At 35.2% G+C, this 8,439-nt stretch overlaps 1 non-coding gene across 1 annotated transcript; it reads left to right on the top strand.

Moving 5' to 3' along the window:
• The first annotated feature begins 2,696 nt into the window (after positions 1–2,696).
• On the top strand, positions 2,697–2,803 carry LOC141675781 (small nucleolar RNA R71). Its single transcript, XR_012556416.1, has one exon. It is a non-coding gene; the product is annotated as a small nucleolar RNA R71 (small nucleolar RNA).
• The last annotated feature ends 5,636 nt before the right edge of the window (positions 2,804–8,439 follow it).

Here is an 8,439-nt window from a genome sequence, read left to right as displayed (position 1 = left end):
TTCAATGACCCCCACCTTGGCCTTATCAACCTCAAAGCCCTTGCTAGAGACTTTATGCCCATGAATGATGCCTTGCTGCACCATGAAGTGACATTTTTCCCAATTGAGCACCAAATTAGTTTCCACATACCTTTTGAGCACCGAACGAAGATTATTCAAACATTCATCGTACGAATGTCCAAAGACGGAGAAGTCATCCATGAACACTTCGACATTATTTCTAATCATCTCAGAGAATATCGCCATCATGCATCTCTGAAAAGTGGCAGGTGCACCACATAAGCCAAAAGAAACTCTGTGAAAAGCAAATGTGCCAAATGGATAAGTGAAAGTAGTCTTTCCTTGATCTTCTAGTGCAATGCAAATCTGATTGTAACCCGAATAGCCATCCAGAAGACAGTAATACTCATGTCCAGCCAACCTGTCAAACATTTTATCAATAAATGGAAGAGGGAAGTAATCCTTCCTCATGGCTTTGTTCAACTTTCTGTAGTCCATGCATACCTTCCATCCTGTGAGTGTTCGAGTGGAGATGAGCTCATTATTCTCATTTTCTACCACAGTAATACCTTCTTTCTTAGGTACACATTACACGGGGCTCACCCAGGAACTGTCAGAAGTCGAATATATGATTCCTCATCCAGCCACTTTAGAATTTCTTTCTTCACCACTTCTTTCATGATAGGATTAAGTCTTCGATGTTGCTCAACAGTCGGCTTGCTACCTTCCTATAGCAGAATTTTATGCATGCAATATGAAGGGCTGATCCCCTTTATATCTGCTATAGTCCATCCGATGGCCGATTTGAATTCTCTCAATATCCTCAAGAGCTTTTCCTCCTCACTACCTGAAAGGTCAGATGCAATAATAACAGGCAAAGTAGATGCATCACCTAGAAAAGCATACCTCAAGTGTTCAGGAAATGGTTTAAGCTCCAAAATAGGCGCTTCCTCAATAGATGGTTTGAGTTTTCCATCAGCATTCTTGAGATCAGTATTAACAAGAGATTCAAATGGCATGTCTAGCTTTCGCTTCCAAGGAGAAGCATTTAGATATTGTAATTGCTCATTGCCTTCCTCATCTTCACTGTCAAATTCCCTCACTAAGGCTTTCTCCAAGGCATCAGACATTAATATATGATCAAGTTCTGAAGTAACTGCAGAATCAATCAAATCTACCTTTAAGCACTCCTCGTCTTCTATAGGGAATTTCATCACCTTGAATACATTGAATGTCATATCCTGATCCTACACCCTCATAGTAAGTTCACCTTTTTGCACATCTATCAAGGTACGGCCTGTAGCCAAGAAAGGTCTTTCCAAGATTATGGGAATCTTCTTATCTTCCTCAAAATCCAGAATGACAAAGTCTGTAGGAAGAAGAGCTTATCCACCTTTACTAACACGTCTTCCACGATGCCTCGTGGGTATGTAATAGAACGATCAGCCAATTGTAGAGACATGTAGGTGGGCTTTGGATCAGGAAAATTCATCTTTTTGAAGATAAAAATCGGCATCAGATTGATGCTTGCTCCCAAATTGCAAAGGCACTTGTCGAATGACAACTTGCCAATGGTGCAAGGAATGGTGAAGCTACCTGGATCCTTAAGCTTTTGAGGTAATTTTTGTTGCAGCACAGCACTGCACTCTTCCGTTAGACCAACGGTATCAAGATCATCCAGTTTCACCTTCCTTAAAATAATACTCTTCATGAATTTTGTATAACTAGGCATTTGCTCCAGAGCCTCAGCGAAAGGTATGTTGATGTGAAGTTTCTTGAACACCTCCAGAAACTTACCAAATTGCTTATCCAGCTTTTGTTTTTGCAATCTCTTAGGAAAAAGTGGTGGAGGATAGAGCTGTTTCTCCCCTGTATTACCCTCAGGCAGAGTGTGTTCAACAATAGTCTTCCTTGGTTCCGCCTCTCTTTCCTTTTGCTTCTCTTCTTCATCTAGAACTTCAGCTTCTCCATCTTTTGCTTTTTCAGTATCGCTAGGAAGTGTGCCCGGTTGACGATTGAGCAGGGCATTGGCTATTTGACCGATTTGATTCTCCAAAATCTTGATGGAAACAGCCTGACTTTTGCATAATAGCTTTAGCTCCTCGAGATCAGCATTAGAAGGTGGAGCAGCACCTCCTTGTTGAGGATAAGATTGCTTTTGAGCATATTGTTGAGGTTGCTGGAATCCAGGTGGATTAAACTGTTTACTTATGCCTTGCTGATATGGTTGCTGGACATTATTCTGAGTATTGCTCCAGCTGAAATTGGGATGATTTCTGTTATTAGGATAATAAGTAGATGGCACAGGCTGCTGCGGTCGCTGATAATTGTTCACATACTGAACAGATTCATTAAAGAGAGAACACTGATCCGTAGCATGAGAGCCTGCACAAAGCTCACAGACCATAGCTATCTGATTCACTCCATAGTTGGCTAAAGAATCGACCTTCATAGACAGCGCTTGGAGCTGCGCTACAATAGTTGTGGCTGCATCAACTTCCAAAATACCTGCTACCTTCCCAGGCATCATCCTTTGAGTTGGGTTTTGATGCTCGTTTGCAGTAATAGTTTCAATAAGATTATAGGCTTGAGTATAGCTTTTGGCCCACAAGGCGCCTCCAGCTGCTGCATCGAGCATGGGCTGAGATTTGGCCCCCAAACCATTGTAGAAACCAGTGATCACCATCCAGTCAGGCATACCATGATGTGGACACATTCTCAACATCTCCTTATAGCGCTCCCATGCTTCGCACATAGATTCTGTTGGTTGTTGCGCAAAATGAGTAAGAGCACTCCTCATAGCGGCAGTCCTGGCCATTGGATAAAACTTCACCAGAAACATTTGCGAAAGATCTTTCCACATAGTGATGGACGCAGCTGGTTCAGAATGTAACCAGTCCTGAGCTTTATCCCTCAGAGAGAATGGGAAAAGCCTCAGCTTGATAGCCTTATCAGTAACACCATTATCATTGAAAGTACTACAGATCTCGACAAAATTCCTGATATGCATGTTGGGGTCTTCAGTCCAGCACCTCCAAAAGAAACAGAATTCTGCACCATCTAAATAGTGCCCGACTTGATTTCAAAAGTATTAGCCTGAATAGCCGTATGAAGGATGCTTGACTGAATGTCATCAATTTTAGGCCGAGAAAAGTCCATAAGAGCTAGATCTGCTGCTGGAACTATATGATCACCCATGATTACCGGTTCCTTCTGCTCACTCTCTTTATCCGAATCTTCAAAATCTATCTTCTCCGGAATATCAAGAACTGAGTCTGTCTCCTCAGCCGTATCTAAAGTCCTCTTGTGAGTGCGAGAACGTGTTTGCATAAAGGCTTGCGAGAGTACCTGAAACACAATCGGAAACAATAAGTAACAAGTCTTAATCAATGAGTCCTAACGACCACTAATGGTAAGTACATAAACTAAACAAATTAACACCGAGTCCCCGGCAGCGGCGCCAAAAACTTGTTAGGCACAAAACACGCGCTAATAATTTACGCAAGTATACACGTTCGCAAGTAATATAGAATGATTTCTATTTCGTTCTCACAGAGACTCAGACTAATTATATTTAATTAACACTCACTCACCAATGTATGATTACTTCTCAATGTCAAGACAATAACACTTAAGGTTGATTAACTAATTATTAACTACGAGAATAGAGTACTTAATTAACACTTGAATTAACAATATTAAACACACATGAGATCATATTTTCATTACTACTTCATTCAATAGTTATTGTTATTACCCTTAGCATGTAACGGTGATGATATTAATCGAACAACACGAAACTGATAAAAGCCAACTTTCGTTGTACTAGAACCATTCTACCAAACATCCACAATTAAGATAAAAGTTAAATAGGCATCAATTATGTTGAGACCCTATATGTCTACATAATTTGACAACATAACGATTTAAGCGTAAGTTATTCATCATGATTACACAAGGCAAGTAAAACGGTTAGAGTTACCCACTAATCATGCATACAATACATGAACCTATGCTAGCATGGAAAGTTCTAAATCTCAAGATTCACTGTCGCTTCACAAGAGATTAACAGGCTATCTTATATGTTCGCGACGCACATAAGACCAATAAGCACAACCTATACTAGATATCATACAATCATCACATACCAAGGTATTAAAAAATTAACTAAGGAAATCCATAGTAAATCCGCTACGACCACATGATCACGATTAGACCATGATAGAACTCATCGTCATTATGGGTTCACATGAAAACATGATAATAACATGACAGTATAAACTAACTAACTAATTATTAAATCCATAGTACGTCACAAGAGTGTTAAGGTTCAAAGTAAAAGAAAACTAGCATCCACTGTTACAACGAATAAAAGAATCACAAATTAACGTATGCTTCCTCTTCTTCATTGCGGTGTGCTAAAACGGTCTTCTTTTCTTCTATCCTTGCTCCTTGCTTGATGAATACTCGTTTTGTGAAACGTCTCGGAAGATTACTTATATAGAAGTCCACAAGAATCAGCCGTCTCAGAAGTCCAGTAGAACACGACTTAATAAAAATCAGAATTAAATTTCCTGACTCCGGGCGGCCGCCCCAGCTTCCCAGGCGGCCGCCCCAGATCCCAGGCGGGCGCCTGGAAGGCTTCTGGAAAAAATATTTTCCTGCTCCTGATTTTGCTGAATTCTTCACAGATTCCCCCGAGACTGATCCCAAATACTTCCATAGGCTTATTTTGATGAAATCTTCCTGAATACGCAAGTTACACCCTGAAATGCAAAAATACTCGAAAGCGCATCAGATACACAAAATACTTAATTTCAAGACATCAATTCAAGCCATTATAAGACGTTCTAAGTGGTATAAGATGCCACTTATCAGTCACCAATCCAAATTGGTCGGGTAAGTGATACACTTGCCTTGTCACCAAAAGTTTGAATATTTTCAAATTTACTTTCTCTTTTAGGTACCTTCCTAATTGAGCTTGAAATTCTAGGGGCTAAAGTCTACTTAATTTTATTAAGGTAGGTGAATGCAAGATAAAGGAATTAGTGATTTGTGGGTCAAGGAAAGGGTGATGAAATCCCTCACCTTATCTTGTAATTGGGTGGTGCCCTTAAGATTGATTAGATGATGCAACACATAAATAACGAGATAATAAACACTTATTGATGCACTACACCACGTGTATTATTCTAAATTATACGTACCTCTTTCCTCCAGTAATCATCACAATTATATAAGATGGAAAGCAACAAATACAAAAAAGAAATCTAGATGATGTGATCCCATGTTAAAGAATGAATGATGCAACAAATTGGTTTTTAACAATTAACTAACTACTATTTTTGAATTTTTCAAATATTTATTTTTTTTGTGTTTTTCAATAATAAAGTGAGAAAAAAAATAGAGAGGCGATACGGATTACCGAAAAACGATTTCAAAAATTCCAAAAGAGATGGTGATGCCTTCTAACGATCTTCTTGTCCAAATTTTCCCCCGATTCATGATTCCCTAAAAAATAAAGAAAAAACAAAAAACTAGTCCGAAAAATTAAATATCAAGGAGTGAAAATTAATAATAGTCCCCGGCAGCGGTGCCAAAAACTTGATGTGTGAAAATATAATAACTGCAAGCGCATAGTGTTTAGTTATAGCAATTACAGGTCGATCCACAAAGAATACGAATTTTCGAAACCCTAACAATTTAAATCATGTGAACTAGATATTTATATTTGGGATGAGATTTGTTTAACCTAGATAACAAATAACAAATAATATGGAAAATCGAGGAATCCGAATCCATTAATCAATCACAATTAATATCAACTCGTCCTAAAATCAATTCTCTTTCCTTCACAAATAACATAAATCAATTAACGAGACAAGCATATAATATGAAACTTGTTATCTAACAATAACCCCTCAAAATTTCATGGATCAAGTATAGGCTATAAAAAATAAATACAGTAAAAATAATATATCAAAATCACTTTGTTAATTGAACAATTAAGCACCAAGAAAAATCATGAGAATTCAGCAATAGGAACGAAAGATATCAAAAGTAATTAAATTAACTTCATCTTCATCCTAGGGAAGGAGAATTAGCTAGACATGATAAAAGATGAAAAAAACAAATAACTAATAAAATTATAACTCTAGATTGGTGTTCTAGATGTCGGGTGTCTAAAATACAAGACGGGGACCCATATATATAGGGAAAATATGAGGGCTTGGGTCTTGCTTGGGTCTTGGAATAGCAAATCCTGCTTAGGATAGATTTTCTTCTTTTCCTTCTTCTTCTCCAATAAGTATTCGAATTTCTTTAATTTCAAGTATTCTCCACCTCATTGCCTTTTTTACTTTTTCCTGCTCAAATTCTTATTTTATTTATTTCCCTACAAAATAAAGTAAAAAAAATTATTTATTAATAAATTTTCGAAAACGGACATAAAATAGGTATTAATAGCATGCAATAATATGGACCTATCAATAATCTAAAATATCAGTATGTATAGAACTCATTAGTGCTATAAAGGTTCCTCGATTCCAATTTGTAATCCTTCTATTAATTTCTTGTTCTTCATACACATTATCTAAATCTCAAAAATATCCATTAGGTTAACACCTTGTGACATAGATCCTACAAATTCTTTAAATTCTGCATGATGTCCGATTGGTATATGTTTAGGTATTTTATTATTACTTTTGTTATTAATTCTAAATTGACATCTGTTAGTTTTTCTTCTCGGTATTTATCAGCGTCTTCATTTACTATTTTCTCAGTTTCCATTTCAGTGTCTATAGGTTCGTTATACTCATCTTTAATGTCACTTTTTGGTTCTTCTTTTATGATAGCATTCATATTTTTCATTTTTTAAGCCTTGCGTCATTTGATTGTTCTCTTCTCATATTTATGATTTGTCTTCATTTTCAGATTCTTTTATAAAATATATTATTTTTTATTAGAACGGACACTATTACTCGAAGTATTTGAATTACTTGTTATACTGTCAATAATTTTTTTCTTTTTTTTTAATTTTCTTGATTTCTTCTCTTAATATTTCTAAATTTGTTTTGGTTTCTTCTACTTAGTGATGTAACTCTTTGTTTCATTTGTTTTAGTTCTGTTTTAGTTTCTTTCAAATCTTTTTTTAATAATTTCATATTTGTTTTTTTATTTTTTATACTTGTTAAGTCATTCTTCATTAGTATTTAATTTAAGTTTATTATTTTTTACTTTTAAATCTTTTCAATTCTTATTCTTGTTTTTCAAACTTTAATTGTATGTTAACTATTTTTTCTTTTTCTATATTTTCTAAATTTTTTGATTCTTTTTTTAATGGTTCATATTTATATCTTTCTTATTATAATAGTTCTTTGCCATGATTTTTAAGAAATGTCATTACATTATATTGTTGTTTGTACATTAGAATTTTCTTTCTTTATACGGCAAAGATAATCCATTTAATGTTTTATCTACAGATTCTTATATAATGGGTTTCATTTTACTCATAATAGGTTCTTTGGTTTTATGGCCATAATTTCTGGTTTTTGTGTGATATTTTTTTTATCATATGTTAGTTTTTTGGTCTTTCATCCTCTAGATTAGTTAATTGTTCTAATATTATTTAAATGTTGGCATTTCAGATGTATTCGATAGATTAGTTAATTCTTCTCTTATTATATGTCTTGTTCGAGTTTGATTTTTTATCTCATTCATGACAAGTGTCATGTTCTGAATTTTTTCTTTTATTATGATTTGTTCCCATAAAACTTATATTTTTTTCATTATCCAGTTTTATTAATTCATTCTTTCCATCCATTTCTCTTTTTATTAATTAGATTTATTGATCCGTTTTTTTCATCCATTTTCCATATATATCCATATTTTTTAAATTTTTGAACTTTGTTTTTCTAACTCTTTCTGTTAGGAATATGTTGTGTACTTGATAATAACTTTGAACAAAATACTTAGTATATTTTAATTAAGTGTATTTGTAGCTTTCAACGGATGATCATTTTTAACATCGTTAAAAGAGTAGCTTATGTAACAATAAGTTTAGTAGCACATTCCTGCATATCCAAATGGCTTAATGTAACAGATGTTGTAGAATGTATAGGAATGTTAACTACTAGATTGATATGCAAGATATGTTGGTTAATTATAAATATCAGATGCCTTGTAATTTTGCATAAATGAAATAGAGTTAACAGCCAAGAAAACATTCTCAACGGATGTTTCATAAAGCTTTCTACGGATGATCAATTAAAGCCTCAACGAATGATCAGCCAAAGTTTCAATGGGTGATCAACCATAGTTTCAACGGATGATTCAATGAAGCTTGAACGGATGTTCAAATTCAAAAGAGCAGTTGATAGTGACTTGACAGTCACATGCGTTGGATGGATGCAAATGGGATGTGGCAGCCTATTTGCAGGG

This window comes from Apium graveolens, chromosome 7 (genome assembly GCF_009905375.1).
Source record: "Apium graveolens cultivar Ventura chromosome 7, ASM990537v1, whole genome shotgun sequence".
NCBI classification, from domain to species: Eukaryota; Viridiplantae; Streptophyta; class Magnoliopsida; order Apiales; family Apiaceae; genus Apium; species Apium graveolens.
This window is presented reverse-complemented; position numbering and strand designations above follow the sequence as displayed.